Source organism: Cyclopterus lumpus, chromosome 1, assembly GCF_009769545.1.
Source record: "Cyclopterus lumpus isolate fCycLum1 chromosome 1, fCycLum1.pri, whole genome shotgun sequence".
NCBI lineage: Eukaryota > Metazoa > Chordata > Actinopteri > Perciformes > Cyclopteridae > Cyclopterus > Cyclopterus lumpus.
The window spans coordinates 4,856,791-4,879,462 of NC_046966.1; the positions used below are offsets into that span (position 1 = coordinate 4,856,791).

Below are 22,672 nucleotides of genomic sequence, written 5' to 3' on the forward strand. Positions count from 1 at the left end.
CTTTAAATCCACCAAGTTGAAGGCTTTATAATAAACACTTCTGCCCTTCTTTATGACTTCCATCCGGTCCGCCCTCCGCAAGGAGACACGCGGATTGATCGACCAATTACCCGACCGGCCGATTGATTGGCATGCAGGGGGGAATTATCTTCTGACGCGGTTAATGCTTTTAGTAAACATTTCCATGTGGCTAACATTTGATCGCTCGTGAACACAGTGGTACTCCGCGCAGCCGCGAACGCAAGCGGATCGATGCTCCGACTAAATCACAAATGAACCCACGCGCACGAACGCACACACACACACACACACATGCAAGGCTGACACACAAACACTTCATCCCACATGCTCTGTAAATAGAGAGCAGGGTGGTGCAGACATTTGGGTGCGTGAACAAACAAGAGAAGGCTCCTGGAGAGAGAGAGACGGAGAGGATGGAGACGGGAGAGCTCGCGGTAGGTGGACAGATGAAGTGGTGACTCAAGAATGAGATGGGAAGAGAAAAAGAGCCGGCACTTGGAATTATTCCTCCTCCCCCTCGCTCCTCTCTCGTCCTCTCCGGCAGACAGCAAAGGGGTGGCATGAGACGGACCTCGCCCTGACCTCTGCCCCCACCTCCCCCTCTACCCTCCCTGCTCCCGTCTCTTTCCTCCTCTCTCTCTCTTTTTTTGTTTTTGACCTGCCACCCTCAGTGTTGTCAGCTGCAGCCCACCGAGCCGCCAAGAGTTGCAGCTAATGAAAGAGAGGATATGCAGGAGATGGGACACAAAGCTTCTGACTGCAGAATTTTCTTTTTGACCTGAAAGTATATTACAAAAAAAGAAATAAATAGCTGGTGAAATGAAACACCACTGTTGGCTCTCACCAAATAAAATGAAATTTTCTCTTTTGTATAACTCCTGCTGTCAACGTGAAATGAAGAAAGTGTCACCTTTGTGATTTGTATATATATATACAATATATTTGTATATGCTCTGTTTGACATGGTGTTGCCGAGGTGGTAAAACACCCAGATGTCGACGCATCTTGACCTTAACATTAGCCGCGCTTATTACATATATTTGGCATTTGTTGTGTGTGACAGCGCCTCTGCTCGTTCCTCTGTACAGGTTAAGGTCTTCTTCCATGGAAGTTTATTCATTTACGAGATTAAAAAAAAATAAAAAATTGGATTGTGAAGACAAGGTGGCCTAGTGCTACTTCAAAAGAGCCCTGCCATATGCGCGGGCGTGTGGAAGTGTTAATTCATTTTCGTGAATTCGTGGATTCCTCCCGATTAGCCGCGGTGCATTCGTCAAAACGGGAGAAAGGATTAGTGGTTTTCACCAAATGAATGCGTGGATGATAAGCACCGCAGCCTGGCACGCTGCCTCCGCCGCCCGGCACTGGCGGGCTGGCTGGCTGTCTGGCTGGTTGGCTGACTGTGAGACAAAAAGTCCCAGGTCATCTCCTGGAAGCATCTTTGAGGAGCATGAAGTTGGAAGTCGTCGCCCTCTTCAAGTAGCCGACACAACATTTCCAAGACAGGTTGTACAGTATCATCTCCACCGTGGGGATTATGCGAATGGCCGTGTTCCCGCGAAGTGTGCACCTCCGTGTCCGTCCACGGCTAATCTCCCATCCGGCTGCGGCAAATCACATGGTATTTTAATTTTGGCTGCATGCTCGAGGCCCGCTCGCGTTTGTGTTGATTCACACACTCTCCCACCTTTTACTGCCTGTTTTATATACTGCCCCTGACTCCTCGCTCAATAGTCTTGATTCCCCCCCCCAGAGACGCAGTTGGGGAGGTAGAAAGTGCGCTTACTTTATTGTTTTGGAGGGTGTGTTTGGCTAACAGCTAACAGAACTGCCAGAACACGCTGCTGAGTACCTCCCAGCTAGTCGCAGACCGCTCGGTGGGCTTTCATTTGTGTTTCCACGTACCACGACGGCATCGAGACGATTGCCTGCACACATCGCAACTGTGTTTTTGAGTGTGAACGAAGTGGGGTTTTTTCCAACAGCATTTTCCAATTGCTGCACAGTATTCATTCAATGGCGGTCTTTGCACACTTTGTGGATATCTGCACTCATTCTAGTTGTACATTCTTGTGTGTGTGTGTGTGTGTGTGTGGGTGGGTGGGTGTGTGTGTGTGTGTGTGTGTGTGTGTGTGTGTGTGTGTGTGTGTGTGTGCATGCATGTATTTCCAGCATGTACGACACAACCAGCTGTGCTGTGTGGTGTTGTGACCCTAAGCTCTGTAAAGCTTATAATTATGTATCCAGACATTTCGCTGAGTTCACGCCGTGTATTGTTTTCGTAATGCACGTGGCGCTTTTGTGTCTCACATCTTGACCCAGTTGAATAACTTTTAAGTGGCGGATTGTTTAATTCAATTCTCTGAATCTGTCTCTCAATACTGCACATCTGATCTCTCTCTCTCTCTCTCTCTCTCTCCCTCCCTCCCTCTCCTTCTCCCTCTCCCTCTCTCTCCCTCCCTCCCTCTCTCTCTCTCTCTCTCTCTCTCTCTCTCTCCTCCGGAGCTTATCTCGGTGCGCATCGTCAGCATCAGTTTGAAGTCCAATCTGACAGCCGCTGCCTTTGCCCGGTCCTGGTTCACTCTCCGGTGGTCATCCCGGCTCGTTTCAGAGGTGCAGTCCCGGATCAGTGGGCTACACGCGAGTAATTATTGATCTCACTTTTCTTTTTGGGGTGGATAGGATGGGCGGTTGTGATTTAGGGGGGTGGGGGGGGTGGGGAGGAGGGGGAGGCTTGACCTGGATTGCTGCTCAGGATGTGAGAGAGTCCATCGGCCGCCGTGCTTTCTCTCAATGTGGTCTTATACCCCCCCCCCCCCCCCCCCCTCTCTCTCTCTCTCTCCTCGCAGTTCGGTCGGGACCGTGGGAGCGCGTCCGATCGCCGTCTTCAACTTGGGGCGAAGAAAGACACGGGAAACTCCTCGGGATTCTCCGTACACCGAGCTCTCATCCGCATATTCTGGTGAGCACACTTTGGCACAACATTGTTGCTTGATTTATGCTTGTTTTTTGCATTCATGTATTTATGTATTACAACAACAACAACAACAAAAACATGATGAAAGTGTTTAATCGGTTTGCTCTCGGTGACGGATTTTGAATTGGTTATTTTATTCTTTATTTTTTTTGATTTTTGTAAACGGTCCCCGTTAAAACACGTGAAGTCAGAGCCCTCGTGAAATTTGTTTGCTCGTGCCACGAGCTGCAACAAAAAAAAAAGAAAGAAAAGGAAGACGTGCTCCGCTCGTCTCGTTCCAAGCGTGTTTTTTTTTTGTTTTTTTTCCCACCATGGCGGAGAAGTTCGCCCCCTTATTATGCACGGGAATTAAACGGTGGACATTTGTTACAATTACCAGTCGGTATTCCTTTCACGGAGGGGCGAAGGGAGTAAAACACAGCCGGCCAGGATGGTGGGGGGGGGGGGGGGGGGGGGGGGGGGGGGGGGGGGGGGGGGAGAGGAGAGAGAGAAGGATCCCCCAGGGAAGCACTGCTCCCCATCTTTTATGAGAGGGGTTTTATTACTCTTTTTTATTTCCTGATGATGCCATTACCTGATATTGTTCTAAAGCCTCTACTTGATATGCTATTAGGCTGTACCATCAGTGCCATCACTCTCCATCACATATACAGTGACATCCTCCAGTGCTGCTGGCAGAAATCTATTGGGCCATTTGCTGCTTCTTCTTTTTTTTTATTATTGTCCTGTTTATCAATTAGGCTTGTCTATAATGGAGATATCACACTTCCTCCAACATAAAACATTACTCTCCCACACACCATCCGCTAGCATCTCACCTCCCACATAGCCACACTTGCTGTCCGCGGACGATTATCTGGTTATGTGCCACCATTTGCACTAATAGAGAGGCCCCTACTTAATGTAACGGCAGCTCGTGCCCCGTGCCCAGCAGAGGGGGCCGCTTAAAGGCTCATGAGCGGGTGTCATCGAGGGCAGACTGAGGAGCCGCCAAGAAGCGGCGGACATGACAAAGTGCCCGGGAGAGGAGCGCCCGGGTAGTTTGATGATTGTTTTTTATTGTCCTGCCCGACGGGGCCCCTAGGCATGTGCCCAGGAAATGTGTGTGTGTCCTGGTCTGTGTGTGTGTGTGTGTGTGTGTGTGACATCTCTGCTCAGTCATGTGTATGCAAGGAAAGTATAAGTGAGCAAAAAGAAAAGAGCGACAATAGGAGGGAGGGAGATTATGCTAACTCAAAGTATTGGAGGAAGAGGAAAACCCATGTAAGCAGTTTTTCTTTTAGCTTAGCTGTCAGGGTCCTTTGCTGATACACGGCAGGTTCTTCTGGCGTTGACATGCTTGTCGCCAAAGCGCGAGATTTATATGAAAGAAGGCCACTGCATATTTTTAGCTAAGCTACTGCGACTGTGAGACAAACAAGGGGAAGCTAAGAGGATTGACCGAAACAAGACCACCGACTTAAACGCTAACGAGGGCGGCTTATAACTCAGGTAACACGAGGGGATATTTGCGGGGACAGCGGTTTAAGGGGTCCGCCGTACTGCACCCCGGGGCCCGGGGGGGGGGGCCTCAAAGACGATGGGTGAGAACGCAGGAGGAAATGATGCGCTTACCGGCGGGGTGAGATGTGGATACATTATGATACTAGTCAGAGTTTATCTTGTGTTTCTGGCTACATTTAAAACAATTGTAACACATCAAAGGAAATGTATTTAATTCAGCGAGCGCCCCGTGTCCCCTCCACCCTCCATCTTCAATTTTTACCGGCTGTCTTTCTTGTCGGGGATTCACACCGGTTTTTCAGCTAATTGTAGACGTGGCCGGGCAATCACGCAATGAACCAATCGTTTAGCCTCGACCAACCCCCATCAGTTTTATTTAATTTTATCTTTTGTATCGGGTTAAAATCAGAGGATGTATTTCCAGCCGATGTGCATGACATGGTGTCGCTGATGGCAGTCAAGACGATGGCGATGATAGTGTTGCTCTGACTCTTCCTACGGGCTGCTCTCGTTCACAGTTAGGCTGCCTCTGAGGTGACGTAGTGCAACGAGCTACAAAGTCTGCGTAAGGGGGAAGGTGGGGCGGACACCTTATTTTGCCTTACTTTGGTTTCATAACTTAATTACTCAACTAATGTTGCAAACTTACTTAATTTAGCCCAAACCAGGATCTTTTCCAACACCCAACCAAGTGATTTTGTTGCCTTGTTCTGCCCAGCAGCGACTTGCACAGACGCACTAATCCCTCGTGTTGTTGGACATTCGTAGGAGATCACAAGATAACAAGTCACTTTTGTGTAAGATATCATACGAACCGTTGTACGAGAATGCATCGTTGTCAAGACCAGTGTATCGAAGACAAGACCCAGACTTTGAGAGGTTAAGACAGTCAAGAACAAGGCAGAGCGAGACCGAGTCAAGACAGAGACCAGAGTTTATCGAAACCGAGACAAGACCCAGATGTTTAGGAGTCGAGACAGTGAAGAACAAGGCAGAGCGAGACAGAGTCAAAACTACGGTAACACTTTGAGGGCTTGAGACCGAGTCGAGACCAAGACCAGGGTGTCGTGAAACCGAGACAAGACCAAGACTATGAGGGGTTGAAACCAAGTCAAGACCGAGGCAGGGCGAGACAGAGTCTAGACGAAGACCAGACCAGACCAGACACGGCCCGACACACTTACGATTAAATGTGGAACATGTAAACCATAGTACCTCCTCGAATTGATCTGAAAGAAATACATTCCCATAAAAACACTGGCAGAAAACAAATGATGATTCTTCTTCATTCACGTTTTTTATTCCCATCAAACATATATATCTATATGTATGAGTGTACTATGAGAAATGTCTCAAAAGACATTGGAGAAGTGATTCATAGCTGTTTTTTTTTGACGAGCAGTCACAGTCATGATGTTAACAAATAATAAGGCAATTTAATGCTATCCCAAAATCCAGAGTCCCCTTTTGTCAGAGACCAGGTCGAGTAAATATGTAGTCAGCGAGACGAGGCCGAGACCTTCACGAAAGTGGTCTTGAGATAAGTCTCGAGTGCATCGGCACCGGGATGCGTTGCCTAATGGTGCCGATCATCTGACGGTCGCTCAAACCGACAACAACAGTGGGGAGCCAGGTGCATTACGTCATGGTGATAACGATGGTACGGTGCTGCAGCCTGGAGCGGGGCGCGACATCTGACACCAGAATAAGATCAAGAGGACTTGATTTCCCAGAATGCTCCTCACTCTTTAAGAGCTGCGTGACTTCTATTGGTACAGAGGCAAGCACAGAGCTAAGGGGTGTGTGTGTGTGTGTGTGTGAGTGTGTGTGTGTGTGTGTGTGTGTGTGTGTGTGGGGGGGGGGGCTCTCTCGCAAGAAGCAGACAAAGTCGAGCGTGTTCCGACAGGCTTGAGAGAGTGGATCCGCTTGTATCTGGTGTTGCTGTTGAGATGGTGGGCTGGCAGCATCATCGCAGCTTTAAGAACATGACAGTCCGTGCAAAATGATAACGGCATTCAAAGCCAATCCTGATCCCTCCTCGTGACAGATTGTGTGTGTGTGTGTGTGTGTGTGTGTTTGTTTTTCATTCTTTCTTGCTATTTTTTCTTTTGTTGCCTGCTCTCTCAGACAAACACGCACTAAATCACACTTAACGGCTTTACTTAACGCACTCTTATTTTTTGACAAGGGCCATGACGAACGAAGTGTCCTCATGTCCCCCCCCCCTCCCTCCCCAGACGTCCCCATTGCAATGCAGGCCTCCGGCTCCAGTCGCCCACACTCTCAGGTGAAACCTTATTGTGTGTCGGACGCATCCACCCATTCTGTCATACTGTACACAGCCTTGGGCATATCAATATCTGAGCACAGACACACACACACACACACACACACACAGAGTTTTAGGAAGGGACTGCCCTGGTGTGCTGGCGCCAAACCAAAGATATGCCGAAGACATGTGATAACGAGGTTGAAGTTAGTTAGGATTTTTAGCTGCGCCTCAACCTCCTAACACCCCTCTCTAAATCTGATTCATCCCAAAAATGAGATGTTTTTCCAAGAGAGGGAGATGAAAACATTATCTCTCTCCCTTTTCCCTTTCTCTCTCACTCCCTTCTTTCCTTGCCAAATACAGTTGAGCTCCCCACCACCGACACAAACACACACGCACACACACACACGCGCACGCGCGCGCACACACACACTTTATATTACTCTCACACACTATCTGTTTCACACCCTGCTTCCTCCCAGTTCTCTCACATCTCTCTCTTCTCTCCTCCCCTGGCACCTCGATGTGTTTCTCTTTAATTGAGATGCATTTCAATGTGGTGCAAATTAGCTTTTCTTCAGCTCCAGTCTAAACTTGCAACCTGTGCGCGTGCGAGAATGTGTGTTTGTGTGTGCGTGTGTGTGTGTGTGTGTGTGCATGTGTAATCTATACATATGTGTGTGTGCGCATGTGAAAATAATTCCCACAGTAGACGGTGAAGGCGCTACCTTCCTGCTTCGGTTTCTCCAACGCATCCTCTGATGCCTCCTCCTCCCTCCCACAAAGACGTACACTTTTAGAACAGCTTTAATAACATTCGCTGGTTTGTTGGACTCCTTTTAGTTTGCGTCTCTTGGCTGGAGCATCTCCCCCCACCCCCCCTCTCTTTGGATTTGAATCCAGATCTGTGCCTCTGAGAGATGACAGTGCATGGCAGCTCATTAGGGAGCGGGCCGGGAATCAGGAGGGTCAGGGTTATTTTTTTATTTATTTCTCAGAAGACTTGTTTCAGTTATGCAATGCTTGTCCTCCTCAGCTGATCTGATGCTGTTGGTGTTTTGCTTAAGGGGGAAAAGGCTGGCTGCTGATATTCTGTACAGTGTGAAGAAGGGTGCAATGGAGGGGGCTACAGTATTACGCATCCAGTTTTTCTGAGTAACAAGCAAAGCATTGGCAATTAAAGGGGTCGGAGTGAGTTTCCTCGTCTTTTGAGAAACTTTTGATTTCTAGTTTCCAGCATTTCTGCGATGCGACCACAGTTTAGGCCTCTCAGTCCCCCCCTGGAACTCAAGGTTGAACACATCAGCTTATGGGGGTCAAAGGTCACCGCGACCCCAACAACCGTCCCGTTCCAGTGAACGCGACATCTTAGGAACACCTCGGGTGAGCTTTCTTCAACCCTTCACCTTCACTCAAGGTTGGACTGGTTTGAATTTGGTGGTCGGAGATCAACGTTTTTTTTTGGCCATCGTTCAAGAATTCATCGGCTAATTATGACAATTTCTCACAAACGTCCAATTGGGTAAAATGATGAAGCGGTGACATTTCGGATGTGAACTGCAGCGTGACAGGCGCACAACCGCGGTAACTGGAGGAGGTAATTCTAGTCGGATCGCGACTGGATTGATTGAACTCAGAAAAAACAATCTATGGTGATTATTCTGCCGGTGCGCGGCTGCAAGGAGACGTAGCTTCACGGCAAAGAGTCGGGAGGGATCGCCGTGCGGCCTCAACGGAAGCGCTCACGGTGAAAAAGAAAAGTGTGAAGACTTGAAATAATCTCACCCACAGGCAGATACCGCCAGCTTTCGATCCAGAAGATACAAACATCTGAGTATCTAGAAGCAGGTCTTTGCGGGGTGGTCCCTGGTGGTCTACGTGCAAGACAGCGAGAGGACTCGTTAGGGAGAGTGATGCTGACAGTGGGGTGACCTTGGGGCTCCTAGTCTTCCTCCTGTCGATGAAGGGGATGACTTAGTGCCTCCCTCCCCGCCCATGATGGCTCATTTATTATCATTAGGCACACAGTCAAAACGACGGCGCTTGGGCTCCTTCGCCTTCGAGTGTGAGTGAGAGACGGAGGCGGAGAAAGGGGACGTCTTACATCTCTTCCGGTAAGTGCTGCAAGTTTGTCACAGGTGCCTTTGCGGCCGGTCCCGAACGTTCCTCCGAAATCGCGCCGCGCCGCTCGTGCCACAGCCCTAACCTCACGCCACCTCCGCCAGCCAGCGAGCAGCGCCCGTGGTGTACGGGGGGGGGGCATCCATCGTTTCTCAGCGTGATGGATGGAGACTTCTGCGGGGCCAGTCAATACCCAATCTGAGCCCCACTGTCCTGATTTAAGATACAGCATCACCCAGGTGACACACTCGGAGAGCACGCCGCTTTAATCACTCCGAGCGTCAACCCTTCGGCGCTGCCAAGATTGGTGTGTGCGCGCGCGCGCGTGTGTGCGCGTGCGTGTATGTAGGCGGTGCGACGTGTGCGTGCACGTGTGTGTGTGTGTGTGTTTGTATTAGTATCTCACTCAGTCAAGCACTGCTGTAATCACACAGCGATCGGCAAGTGCCTGCGCTTCTGACAGAGTTAACCTTTTTTTTATATTTATTTTAAAGGAGTATCATAAATAACGGTTGCGGGGGGGGTGAGGGAGGTTGCTCGACGTGTAGCTCGAGCAGTAACATAAAACATACGTGAAGAGTTATGTAACGGGGGGGTTGGGGGGGGGGGGGGCTGGAGCCTTGTGTAAACTCAAAGACTTCTCATTTTTATATGTTTCAAATTGCTTGGACAAATGGAGGAAATGTAATTTCTACCCGAAAAAAAAGAGAAAAAAAAAGAGGAGAGGATGGAAGCGAGGGAAAACAGGGTTACCCATAAAAACATGACTTTTTTATTAGACATGGCTGCGTAAAAAAGAAAAGAAAAAGGTGGGTACACAGTCTGGCCTCCTTCGACGTGTACAGTCTCACACCCGCTGCCTCGGTTTACGAAGCGCGTCATGCGGGGGGGCGAGAACGTTGCGGCCATCAAAGGGAGCGAGATTGTGTTTGTGGCTACTTCATCGGAGAGTAATCTGTTTGCGCCGGTTCAAATTGTGCCCCCTTTGACACGCCATCATTCACGCACACGCACGCGACGCATACTTCCTTGTCCCCCGCGCGGACACTCGCCCTCCTCTTTGGCGGTTAGTCTAATTTATGAGGTGCCGTTAATTTGGCCTAAACGCTCGTTGCGAGGCCTCCCTCCTCTCTCATCCCTCTGTCCCCGCATCCCCTCCCTCTCATCCTCCCCCCTCATCAGTCACTCGGCAGAGTAAATCAGAGGGGTGGTATTGCACAGCAGGCAATACATAGACTGGACACCTTGACTAATATGCCGCTGTCCTTCTCCCCCCCCCTCGCTCGCTCCCTGTCTATCTAAGTCTCTCTCTCCCTCTCTCGCCCGCCCACCTGGCTAAATCAAATTTGGCTCCTCTCTCCTCTCCTCCTCTCATCCGTTCCTCTTTTAGTTTTGGCCCCCCCCCCCCCCCCCCCCTCGTCACCATCCGCACTTCCTTCTCTTCTCCCGTGCCTGCCCCCCCCCCTTCCAACCCACTGTCTCCACACTTCTGTCCTCTGCCTCTCTTCCTTTACTCTCCTTCATCACTTTCTTACCTTGCCTTGCTCCTCCTCGCCTCCTCCCCCATTCTTCTGTTCTCATGTTAGGTGTAAATTTAGAACAGAAGGCATGAGGGGATGCTGTGTGTGCATGTGTGCGTGTGTGTGTGTGTGTGTGTGTGTGTGCACGTGCGTGCCCATGCATGTGTGCACGTGAGAGAAAGAGAAACTCTACATGAAAGCTTCTCAGTCCCCATACAGCGCTCAGATGGGGCTGATTAAAAACCTAAAGCCTTGGTTTTCATCCACTTTTAGGATTCACATAAAATCAGATACACACAGAAGCCCCCCCCCCCCCTCCCCCTCCCTCCCATCGCTCATTATTATCTTCCTCTTGTTTCTCTCTTTGGCTCCCTACTTCTGTTGTTCTCTCTTTTTTTCTTCCCTCTCGCTATGTGTCGGGAAAGGTGATAGTCTCTGTTCACAGCAGCCATCTTGACATGCCATTGCAGGGTAAACGCAGGTGTTTAGTGTGTCGCAGCTCATTCCAGTGAGCCAGCATGCACAACACCAGGACCCCCGGCCCCGCCGAGTTGGCAAACTCTGAAAAGGGAAGTCAATGCTGAAGTGTCTTTAACCCGCATCAGGGGGCGACTCCTGTGCTTCAGGAAAAGAAGTCTGACTGCTAAGAAGTCGCTGAGAAATTGATACCTCAGTAAGTGGGCGTGGTCATCGCGACGCCAGCCATTGGTTTGTGGACTGCTGTTTTGAAGCCTCAAATGTGGCGGATTGGCTGTCGCCATCTTGGCTTTTTGCAACCAGTGAACAGAAGTTGGTCACCGTATTCGGAAAGCGGAGGAGTGACATAGAGATGGACCATCATTTACTAAATGAACATCACGCTGTATTGAAGAAGACTAGAAACTAGAGACTGAGACCATGAACTCATGTTTACAATGTTTACTGAGGGAATAAATCAAGAGAGAAGTAGAGTCATTTTATTATAGACTTCTATACAATCTGACTTCTTCACGCGAACCGGAGTATGACGCCTGGTTTATGGCAACATACAATAATGTTTTGTTTTGGATGTATTCAGCGTGCAGTTGTACTTAGCTCCACCCTCTCGTCTGGTTGCAAAAAACAAAATGGCGACAACCACAAACCAAGACTGCGAAGGCCAAAATGCCCAACTCGAGGCAAAACGGCAGCCCACACACCAAAGGCCGACTACTTCCACTTCTCACATCCAGTCTCTGGGACAGGGCCATAATTAATGTTCATAATTACACCTGTGCTCACCCTGCAATGTCAAAATGTCAGCTGCGGAAAAAGAACGTATTCTTCCCGACATGCATGAAGCCAACAGAAAAGAGCGTCAGACTCTCTCATCGCTGTTTGCCACAGTGTTCTCCACACACGCACACACACACACGCACACACACACACACACACACACACACTCACACACACACGGCACACACACACACGGCACACACACGCACACACACACCGCACACACACGGCACACACACGCACACACACACGCACACACACACACGCACACCGCACACACACGGCACACACACGGCACCGCCACACTGCCCGGCTCACCTATACATCACTGTCCATCTCTCCACCTCTTGCCTCTTGTCTCTCGCTGTCTCTCCTCCATCCGTCAGCCCGCTCTAACTCGCTCTGGGTTTCATGTCTATTTGTCTCTTTCTCTGTTCCCTTCTTATTCCTCATCTTTCTCCCCCCCCACACCCCCCACACACACACACACACACGCACACACACACACACACACACACACACACACACACACACACCTCTCTCTGTCCCTTCTCTTCTCTCCTCTTCAAATTCCCATACCACAAAGGGCTTAGCTCCATCTCAATAAATGTAACAACATCTAGCCTCCTGTTCCCCTCCCCCCCCCCCCCCCCCCCCCCCCCCCCCCCCCCCCCCCCCCCACACACACACACACACACACACCCCCGACACCCGCTCTCTCTCTGTCACTTCTCCCTCCCTGGGCAAGCTTCCTACCAGTGCATACTTACAGTCACCAGATAAAGCATGCTCCCTCGGCCTCGTCCCTCTGCGTATGATGTACAGCCACCGGGGTCATCATTAGGCACCTTGAAACAAAGCCTCATTCTATATAAGAATCAGCGTCATTTTTGAGCAAAGCATTGGCTTCATTAGAATAGAATGCTTTTTTAATGGTGATACAGACTTTAACAGGATACATTCGAGCCGATATTCAGTTTTGACCAAAAACATTATTTCTTTTATTTATTATCTCAAAACAAATACAGTAGGACAGATACGACAAAAGTAGTGATTAGAATCCAGACAATCTGTAAGAAGCTATGGAATATCATTCGACGCATTTCATTACAGCGTAGCTTAGCTTGACGACGGTAAGTCTGAGAATCCAGTTTTCTTTCTTTCCCCAACTAGAATGACTCTCGGATTCTTAACAGTGAAGGCTGCGCTGAATAAAGCTGAACGTTTAGCGTTAACCGTCCCCTCCAGCGGAGGCTGTGGTCGACCTTGAGATGCCTCTGACTGCTGCAAAGATTGTGATATAATAAACCAACATTAACGGCACTGCAAAGAGCCTTCGGAATTTGTCTGTAGTTCATTTTAAATTTGAATTAAGAAAATGTGGACCAATTCACCGAAATGGACCCGCTAACGTTTTTTTTAACCATTATTTTGAAGGAAATCCATTTCTGAATCTGCCGGAAAAATCCTCTAATGTGATTTTTTAATTTATTTGTTTGCTTGTGAAACGGTATATTACAGCTTGTTGGACAAAACTAGACATTTATTAGAAAAGAAACCTACAAATTGATCAATCGAGGAAATAATTGGCTGATTAATTGATAGTTAACGTGTTTAATAGTTGCCACAAACAATGGTAAAAAAAAAAAAAAAAATTCTAATGAAATGTGTTTTTGCATACATGCCAACGTTCCTACTAATATAATATCCATGTCGGTCCTCAATAGTAATCAAACAGCAACAGGATAGCATTATACAGAACCGGAGAGGCAAACAGTTACCTGCTCTGTATACGGCATGCCTAGGTTCAGGTCATGTTCTTTATGGATAAGCAGCATAAAACAGGACTTATAGGTGCAGAACGATGGATGTTTTTATTTTTCTTCCCCCGACTTGATTGAATCGTCGAACACATCCATGACTTCGCCCGGCGTAAGAAAGTGTTCAACATAATGAATGTGCTAATATATGGATTTACACACGTGGAGAGCACATCCTTTATTTTCACAACTCAACCCGATGGGTGGGTGGGGGTGGGGGGTGGGGGGCGGGGGGGGGGGGGGGGGGGGGGGGGGGGGGGGGGGCGACACTTTCGACTTAAATAATAATCCAATCCAATGACGGCGCCCGTGGAACTCGCAAATCAACTACGAAATTGGGTGCATTTCCCGGTGTGAATCCATTAGGTGGCTGCATCCCTGCGAGATCTCTGGGACGGGGGCCAAGTGTCTCTGGCGGAGCCGTCTCCATTCGCTACGTGTCTGTTCAGTCAGCCGCGAGGAAGACGGATAGAACCACCGGTCTGCTCGCCCCTCCAGTCGCACCAATGTAATCAGACCTCAGCGGCCATAAACCAACCGGGCTGTGGGCGCTCTGCACACACACACACACACACACACACACACACACACACACACACACTCCACCGCTGTGTATAAAGTGTCACGGAGTGGTGATCCTCTAAGAGTTGTTGAGGCTCTCTGTCCCCGCTCTGCAGGAAGGGATGGATTCCTTGGGGCGAGGGGGGGCAGGGGGGGTTATCTTCATCATGTTGCTCATAATGTGTGTGTGTGTGTGTGTGTGTGTGTGTGTGTGTGTGTATGTACGACCGGAACGCCGTCTACTGTTTGAGTTATGTGAAAGCTTGCGTCTTTACCTCCCCACCTTCCCTCACCGCCTCTCCCCGTCCATCACTCGTTCGGCACCTCCATCAGTGTCTGTTTTCGCCCCTCGCCACCGCCACGCGTCTCGGGCCATTTCGTGTCCGTTTTGTCTTTTCGTTATCTCGTATCTTTTGCCCCCACCCCCCAATCTTTCTTTGCTCCCTCTCTCTCCCTCTCTCTCTCTCTCTCTCTCTCCCTCTCTCTCTCTCTCTCTCTCTCTCTCTCTCTCTCTCTCTCTCTCTCTCTCTCTCTCTCTCTCTCTCTCTCTCTCTCTCTCTCTCTCTCTCACCAGCTTTGCGGCGTGTACGATGGTAGGTGACTTGTGCTTTAGGAGATTTACTGCTGGATCCTGCCTCTTGTCAGGTGTCGAAGGAGACGAAAAGGGAAGCGATGGGAGGTGCAGAGGGGGGAGAGAGAGAGGGAGAGGCAGATGGAAGATGGAAGATGGAAGATGGAAGATGGAAGCAGTACGCGGCGGGGAGGTGATGGAGGGAGGGAAGGAGATGGTAGTGGAGGATGAGGGTAAAGAAAAGGGGTGAGAACGACAAGATTGCATGGGGGGGGGGGGGGTACCATAGAATGAGCCAGAGGAAAAGAAAAACAGGCAGTGAGCAGAGTGGAAAATGGAAAAGAGAGGCTACACTGTGTGTGTGTGTGTGTGTGTGTGTGTGTGTGTGTGTGTGTGTGTGTGTGTGTGTGTGTGTGTGTGTGTGTGTCTGTGTGTGTGTGTGTCTGTGTGTGTGTGTTTTTTAAAAACACTCTCTGAATGTAGTTTGGCAGAGATGCTCCGTGCTGTGATATCACCGAGGTTCCCCCACTCTCTTCTGATAGCTCTCTTTTATTTATTTATTTTTTCCTCCCGTCTTTTCACACCAAGACACAAACACGCTCACCAACTCGCTCGGTTCTGGACCCAAACAAACGACTCCGTGCTTGTCAGCTCCGGGTGAAACCCGCGTTCACGCTGACAAGAAACCAATTTTGCGCTCGTCGGCAAATGCCAAGATTTTGCTGATTTCGCACCCCCGCTGTAAACCGACACTCTCGGCGGTGGAATTGCGCCGGGAGGCTTTTGGTCGAAGGTGTGTTGGAGTTGCAGCCGAAGGGTCGCCGGGAACGCGTTTAACCCACTTAAAGACCGATGCCACCCTTTAATGGCACCCGAGAGGAAACAAACGCACTGGGCTGATCGCCGTGGCAGCGGAGCGTTTCGCTCACAGCGCGCACTTCCCCAAGTGGACAGCGTTCGGGATGGGGTCTGGTCCATTTGATCGACCCCCGTGCATTCTGATGGAGAGACGCATCAGACACGGACTGAACCAAGGAAAATTAATCAGTTCCAGAAACACAACGCGCCCACAACATATGGAATCCATAACATCTGAATATCCTCTGGTCATTTGCACATTCAGTGAAACGTAAGCGGGCTCTCCCGTGCGGAGTTGAAAATCTGCACCGGCTGTGTAATGAAGAAATTGCTCATAAAGTGCCACTGCTCCACATCCAGTTACGCCCAAAATAGCCCTGCATCAAAACAACACAAGGGGAAGGCTGCGCACACGGTGTTGACGGCGAGGCCACGGGTACTGGTGAGAGGATGAAACCAGGAGGTCTTATCGGGGCGACTGTGGTGCTCAGTGGTGAGCAGGGTCGGCCTTCAATCGGAGGATCGGCGGTTCGATCCCCGTCTCCGCTAGCCCATGTCGATGTGTCCTTGGGCGAGACACTAAACCCCAAATTGCTCCCGTAGCTGTGCCTACTGTGTGAATGTTAATTAGAATCCTGATGTGCAGGTGGAACTCAGGAGCTCCTCCCACCAGTGTATGAATGGGTGAATGATGTCATGCGGTGTTAAAGCGCTTTGAGTGGTCGGAAGACTAGAAAAGATCTTTACAAGTACAGGTCCATTTGCCATTATCACGTGGGGCTCCTCGAGAGGACGCATTTTCCAACTCTGCGAGGTTCTCGTGTCAGCAAAAACGTGCTCCTCCGTCTCCGATGCTTGCGAGGTCAACAGAAGGGTTAGCACGTTGCTACGTGGCACAGGACTCACGCGCAGCCGGACGGGGTTGTCGGGCACCGTGCGCTCCGTGACCGGTGGTCAGGTTCACGCCATGTTAGTCTGACGGCGATGCCGGCAGTAGTTTGTCGGCACAATCTGGACACGTCGTGTCATAAAAACACGGCCCGTCTTCGGAACGCTGCTGTTTATGTTGAACACTGTTTCACCAGAGCACGTAGGAGAATGGTAGTTCTTTTTTATTTACTTCTTTTGCAAGGAAAATAGTTCTGCTTCCTGTCCGTTTATAGGTAACGTCCACAGTTCAAATTATCTCAGTTGATTCATATTTAATCTCCAAACAATCATTGTTTTCTTTGCAGTTCAAACAGATATGACTCACAGTATTTTGTTTTTTTTGCTTTCAATTCAATACTTGAATACTGGACCAAACGTTTGAATTAAAATGCCATGTATTTGAGTGCAATAATGCAATAATGGTGCTGAATCTAAATGGCCTTCCTCCATTTCCAACTATTGAATGTTCATTTGGGTCTTGACTTCTGACCCATACAACCTAATCGTTTTCATTGCATTTCATTGTACCGCGATAATACAAAAAAGAATACACTATTGAACTCTTTGTTTGTTCTCCCAAGGACGGTCGAACACACGACAAACAAACGCTCTCAAACTCACCTTTGCACACACAGCGACGCTCAAACATGTCAAACGTGTGAGCGTGCATGAATGACTGCATTACGACGAGGAGGAGAATAAACAGAAAACCAGAGAGGTGACCAGAGAAAAAGAGAGAGAGAGAGAGCAGAATAAAGGAGATGGTTTGAGGCACCCATCTGTCAGAGAAAAAAGAGGAGCGACGGGCTAAGGGAGACAGACAGAGTTGTCGAGAGAGTGACGGCGGTTTGGGAAATTTTGACAAACTGCAAACAGCATGTGGATGTACAGACGCGGGCTGTGAGATAAGAAAAGAAAGGATGGTGGGGAGTACAGAGACAGAGAGGAAACGGAGACACAGGAAGAGGGGAGTGAGAGACAGCCAGCCTGAGAGAGTGACAGAGTGCAGTCCTGGGAGGGAGAGTGTGTGGGTGAGTGTGAGAGTGGCGCTAGCTGACTCGTCTGTCAATAACAGATCTCTGATTGACACCTCGGGGTCCGGCACTCCTCTCTTAGCCCACTGGCTCTTCCTGTCAGGATGTGGGGCACGGTGGGGGGTGGGGGTCACACGCGCACACACACACACACACACACACACACACACACACACACACACACAGACATGCCCTTATACGACAGGAAACTGTTGTGCATATGTGCGGTGTCTCTTTTTTGTGTCACACACACATGCAGGAGGGGTCTGGCAGAGGTGAGATCCCCTGTGGAGTCCACTCATGCTGGCTGGACCTTAACCTTTGACAAATGACCTTTTAACCTTTACACTGTCAGCGATGCCATCTTATTTCAATGAACCTCTCATTTTTCACATCCGACTGTCTCTCTCTCTCTATATATATATCTATATATACTGTGTATATATATATATATATATATATGTATGTGTGCATATTTATTTCTTTGTTTATGCACATGCTACACATCTTTTTGTCTTTCTACACGAACACACACAGAATGCAATAAAACAAAAAGTGTATTAACATGCATACAATTGCATACACATATTTAAATACTCTCTCACACACACACACACACACACACACAGACACACATAGCAATGTCCTTCGACAGAGGGACAAAAACAATGTGTCCTCTGCAGTGTGTCCTGACCTCCCACTGTTACTCACACTCCAGGCCGAAACACTGTATCTTTATGTGTGTGTGTGTGTGTGTGTGTGTGTGTGTGAGTGTGTCTGTGTGTGTGTGTGTGTGTGTCCGAAAAAATAGCAGCATTAATTAGTATAGCACTGTTAAAAATACACATGTACAATTTTCAGAATTTTTTACATGTCTCCAGTTAATATTCCATAAAGCACAACGGTGTACATGGGGCTTTGTAGGTAAAACAATTCAGAGAAAGAAACTTGGATATTCTTTTTTGAAGTGGTAAATGTATGATAACATGGTTGGATAAACCTTATCGCACCACATACGCCTCCATTAAACAGTCGCCACCTTGGACCACCCAACCGAAGGGCGAGCTAGGTGAGTCGGGCCATGGTGGCGCAGCAGAGCAGACAGCTAGCAGCTAGCGACCTGGAACTACAACCACCTGTCACTCAAAGTGGCCACACCCTCAATTATGCCTAAATTGAAGCCTTGATATCATTTTTTTTTTTTCAATGTTCTGCTGTAAAACTGGAAATGGAAAATCCCTTTTGGAGCCAGCCACGTGAGGAACTGCAGTTTCTGACACAAACATTTAAAATATTCTCATAAATGTACCAATTAAGTCTCAGAGGATTTTCGATTTTAATCACGGACATTCTATGTTTTTTGGGGGGTTATTATCCTCCTTGTTTTATAATTATTTTTTAACTTAGAAGGGACCTAATACGCTGTCGTAATAAAAACACTACACTCAGCACAAGAGCATACAAGCACGAAACTGGATAATGGCTTGGATTTGATCCTGTAATTGCTGCATATTTTTTAATATCATTCTCCGTGTCCTTGCAGATATACTCTAGGGAACATACAGTATGTTATTGTTTTTCTTTTTTTCTTTTTTGTTATATGTCTTTCATACAGTCAAGTGAATAGCTTCTTTTAAGCGTGCATATAATTAGCATCTATCGAAAGACATGATCAAACCAAAGGGCAAAATTGGTGCATATTTAACGAGAGATGGAATTTGTGCATAAACTGCATGAATAAAAAAAATAATAATAAAAATAAACACCAGCATTTATATTCAGGATTTTGTAGGTTTTTTTAATGTTAATGTTTAATTTGAATGTGAATAAGTGCTGATTCTTCCAAAACCTGATCTTGGATCGACATTGACTTTCCCAAAATTCGCCATGCTGCTATTGAGAGTTTTGAAATCACAAATATATAGAGAGAGATTTTTTTCATCAGTGCAGCTTCACACCTGCATTGGCAGGAAAGCGAGGACCGATCCGCCCCATCGCCTTTTCGCTGACGGAAGGAGATGTGGTGTGTTCCTCCATTACATGTTGATTCAGTGTAGCTTTCATGTCTTGCTTTAAAAATATCACATGCGTTCAAACATTCACGCTAATGAGAGGAAGTGTCCATCTGGCGGACTTTATGTGTATGTGTGTGTGTGTGTGTGTGTGTGTGTGTGTGTGTGTGTGTGTGTGTGTGTGTGTGTGTGTGTGTGTGTGTGTGTGTGTGTGTGTGTGTGTGCGTGCGTGCGTGTGCGTGCGTGCGTGTGTGCACCAGTAGGGGGTTTGTGACTAATGGGGTCATTATTGATGCTGAGTCAGGATTGCCGCTGATTGCAATGGTTGGATACCGACCCAACGAGTGTGCACATTTACACACACACACCTCACACGTGCACGCATACGCACTCTCTCTCTCTCTTTCCCTCTCACACATGCACACACACATTTTCATTTATTTCAGGATCTCATAGGTGCACTTATACACATAAACCTCCCACAATAACCAATAAACTTACTCACCCAGATATCCCCCTCTCAACCTCTACAGGCCTCCTTTGCTCTTGCACACACACGCACACTAACACACACTTTTACACACTCACTCACACACACACACACACACACACACACACACACATACACACACCATAAGCTCGATATCACCAGACAGGTGGCAGGTGTTGTGCTCAGTAACCAGTCACTTCCTTCTTTTTGACAGTAAATTTACATACATGTATATTACACATTGGCCAGACTAAAATGTTTTTGTTTGGAAGCAGTTGACAAAAGATTCATTGGGTGTTGTTTTGACAACGGAAAGGGATGACTAAATGGGATTTTAGTCTGAATTTAAAGAGAAATCACATAAATTTGACCTGCAAATGTCATCTGGAACGCTTTGCTGATGATGTCATCCTGCTGTATGTTATATGTGATTGGGCTTTTACCAAACAGGTACAAAAATATGCATCATGGGAAATGTTGGATTCAGTGTGTTTTTATGCCTCAGGCATTATGTTATGGGGTTTTCCGACCATCCGTACGGTCCCTTTCTTACGGGCGATATCCCAGAAACGCCTCGAGGGAATTCCTTAGAATTTGGCCCAAATGTCCACCTGGATGACCTGATTAGATGTTGGTGGTCAAAATGTCGGGATCCCTGTTACCACGCGGTATCTCAGGAATGCTTTCAGTGACCTTGACTCAATGATTAACCGATTTATAATTTGGTGGTCAAAGGTCACCGTAATCCTAATTGGAGTTTGCTCTATGTTTTAAGCCCCGGGACCCTTTTTTCAAATATTTTGGTCCACACCAGCGTCATGGCTCCAGGAATGGCAATGCGTCATTGGTTAATTTCTGAACAAATATTCCATAGATTGCCGTGACATTTTGTACAGACACTCAGGTTCCCCAGAGGAGGAATCCTTCTGACTTATGCTGATTATCTGTTCCCCGGCCATCATTTTCAGAAAGTTTTCAGTTATACAGCAAATTGTTTCAACATCTACAAACTGTCCACTACTTGTGTGTATCTGTGTAACAGTTCTGTTTACATGAGCATTACAGCCGCATAGAGCTTGGGCAGCAATGGAGCCAATGGGGAAGTGCCTCAAACATGTGTTCTTTCTCATGGCCTCTTGCTGCAAAAAGAAGTCTGATTCTAAATGACCTATGTATTCCCTCAGTAAACATTGTAAACATGAGTTGATGGTCTCACTCTCTAGTTTCATTTAGTGTTCATTTAGTACATTATGGTCCATTTAGAGTCAAATAGATCATAACGAGTATGCTGTGTATTACTGTGATTGACAGGTCGCTGCCGCCTTCCGAACTGTATACCTCCACGTCTACGTCAATAGACCATAAAGCAGGGTGTGCTTTGTCCGGTCTGGGACTTCTCCGTGTTTTTGACCTCTTTGTCTTCGACTTTCCGTCACCTAAAAAATGTCTTTGGTTGCTCTTGGCTCCACCCTCTTTCGTAACATTTAGTGGAAAATGATGAACTCGGTGGACGTCACAGTGAATACGTCCACTTCTTATATTCAGTCTGTGATGGAGCTGCTAGTGGATCCGTAGACTCTTGTTAATCTTTCTCTGGCGAGGCGCCCACTTGTACAACTTTTTTTATATATACTTTGTTGTATACCACTGTAACCATTCATTTGCACAACAGAATTATGTAAAACAATAACCCGATACTTTAATTTCCCAATTTGTATCTGAACCGTTGCCGACCTTTTCCCCCAAAGTCGTCTCTCACCTCGGCGGAAACCAAGGGCTCGGCACGGTTCAAGTGATTTGCTGGTGATCACAGGCCCACACAGACAGGGGGACGCGGCACTTTGAACGCAGACTAAATGTCAGCGGCGCCATCGCCCCCTGCCTCGCCATCATAAATAAACCAGCATTCGCATCAACATCGCTCCCAAAAATTAACGGCACAATTGCTCCCGCGTGTGTGTGTGTGTGTGTGTGTGTGTGAGGGGGGCTCATTAAGTCCCTCCGAGGGGGTTGTCCTCTTTAAAGTATCACAAACAGATATCATCTTGATCCCCGAGCTGATGATTATATCCATTCTTGGTTCAATACGTCGTCAGCGTTACTGACACACGGAATAATGATCAGGATCGGAGAAGCCCAAGACTGTTTTTTTAATTATAAAATGTTTGGCTACGGCGGTGGTTACAATATGCCTTTTTATTTATTCAGCTGTGTTCCACTTTTTTTTTTTTGGGTGTGTGTTTCCCGGTTGTTTCCGGGCGTGACACTCTTCAGCACACTCCGAATTCTTCTTAATAACAACTTGGTAGTGTAGCCCCAAGTTGTAATCTAACCGTGAGAGGAATGTCACACGGTGTGTGTGTGTGTGTGTGTGTGTGTGTGTGTGTGTGTGTGTGTGTGTGTGTGTTTTTCCAGCTCCATGTGCCATAGATGGCAATGTTCATTGTTCCCTGAAAGCAACTAGTTTCTAAATCAGGTCTTTTATGAAGTTCTGCTGCTCTGGGCAGACCATTAACATTTCATGCCGCCCTGGCTCACTCTCTTCCCAGCTCCTGTGGGCATTAAGAAGAAGTTCCCTCTTTGAATAATACCCGCTGTAGTCTGCAAGAAGCAAACCACAGTGGCCAGCCTTGTGTATTCAGTTCTGATTTTTTTTTTTTTTTTTTTTTAGTGTAAAAAGTTGCCAAACAGCTGTTGACCTTGACCCTGACCTCAACATTTTGCACAC

At 47.8% G+C, this 22,672-nt stretch overlaps 1 protein-coding gene across 1 annotated transcript in view; it reads left to right on the plus strand.

Moving 5' to 3' along the window:
* The first annotated feature begins 2,931 nt into the window (after positions 1-2,931).
* ptprdb (protein tyrosine phosphatase receptor type Db) overlaps positions 2,932-22,672 on the plus strand; it is a 141,404-nt gene continuing 121,663 nt past the window's right edge. Inside the window, 1 exon segment of the mRNA XM_034537013.1 lies at positions 2,932-2,983. The gene's annotated coding sequence lies outside the window, so the exon portion shown is untranslated.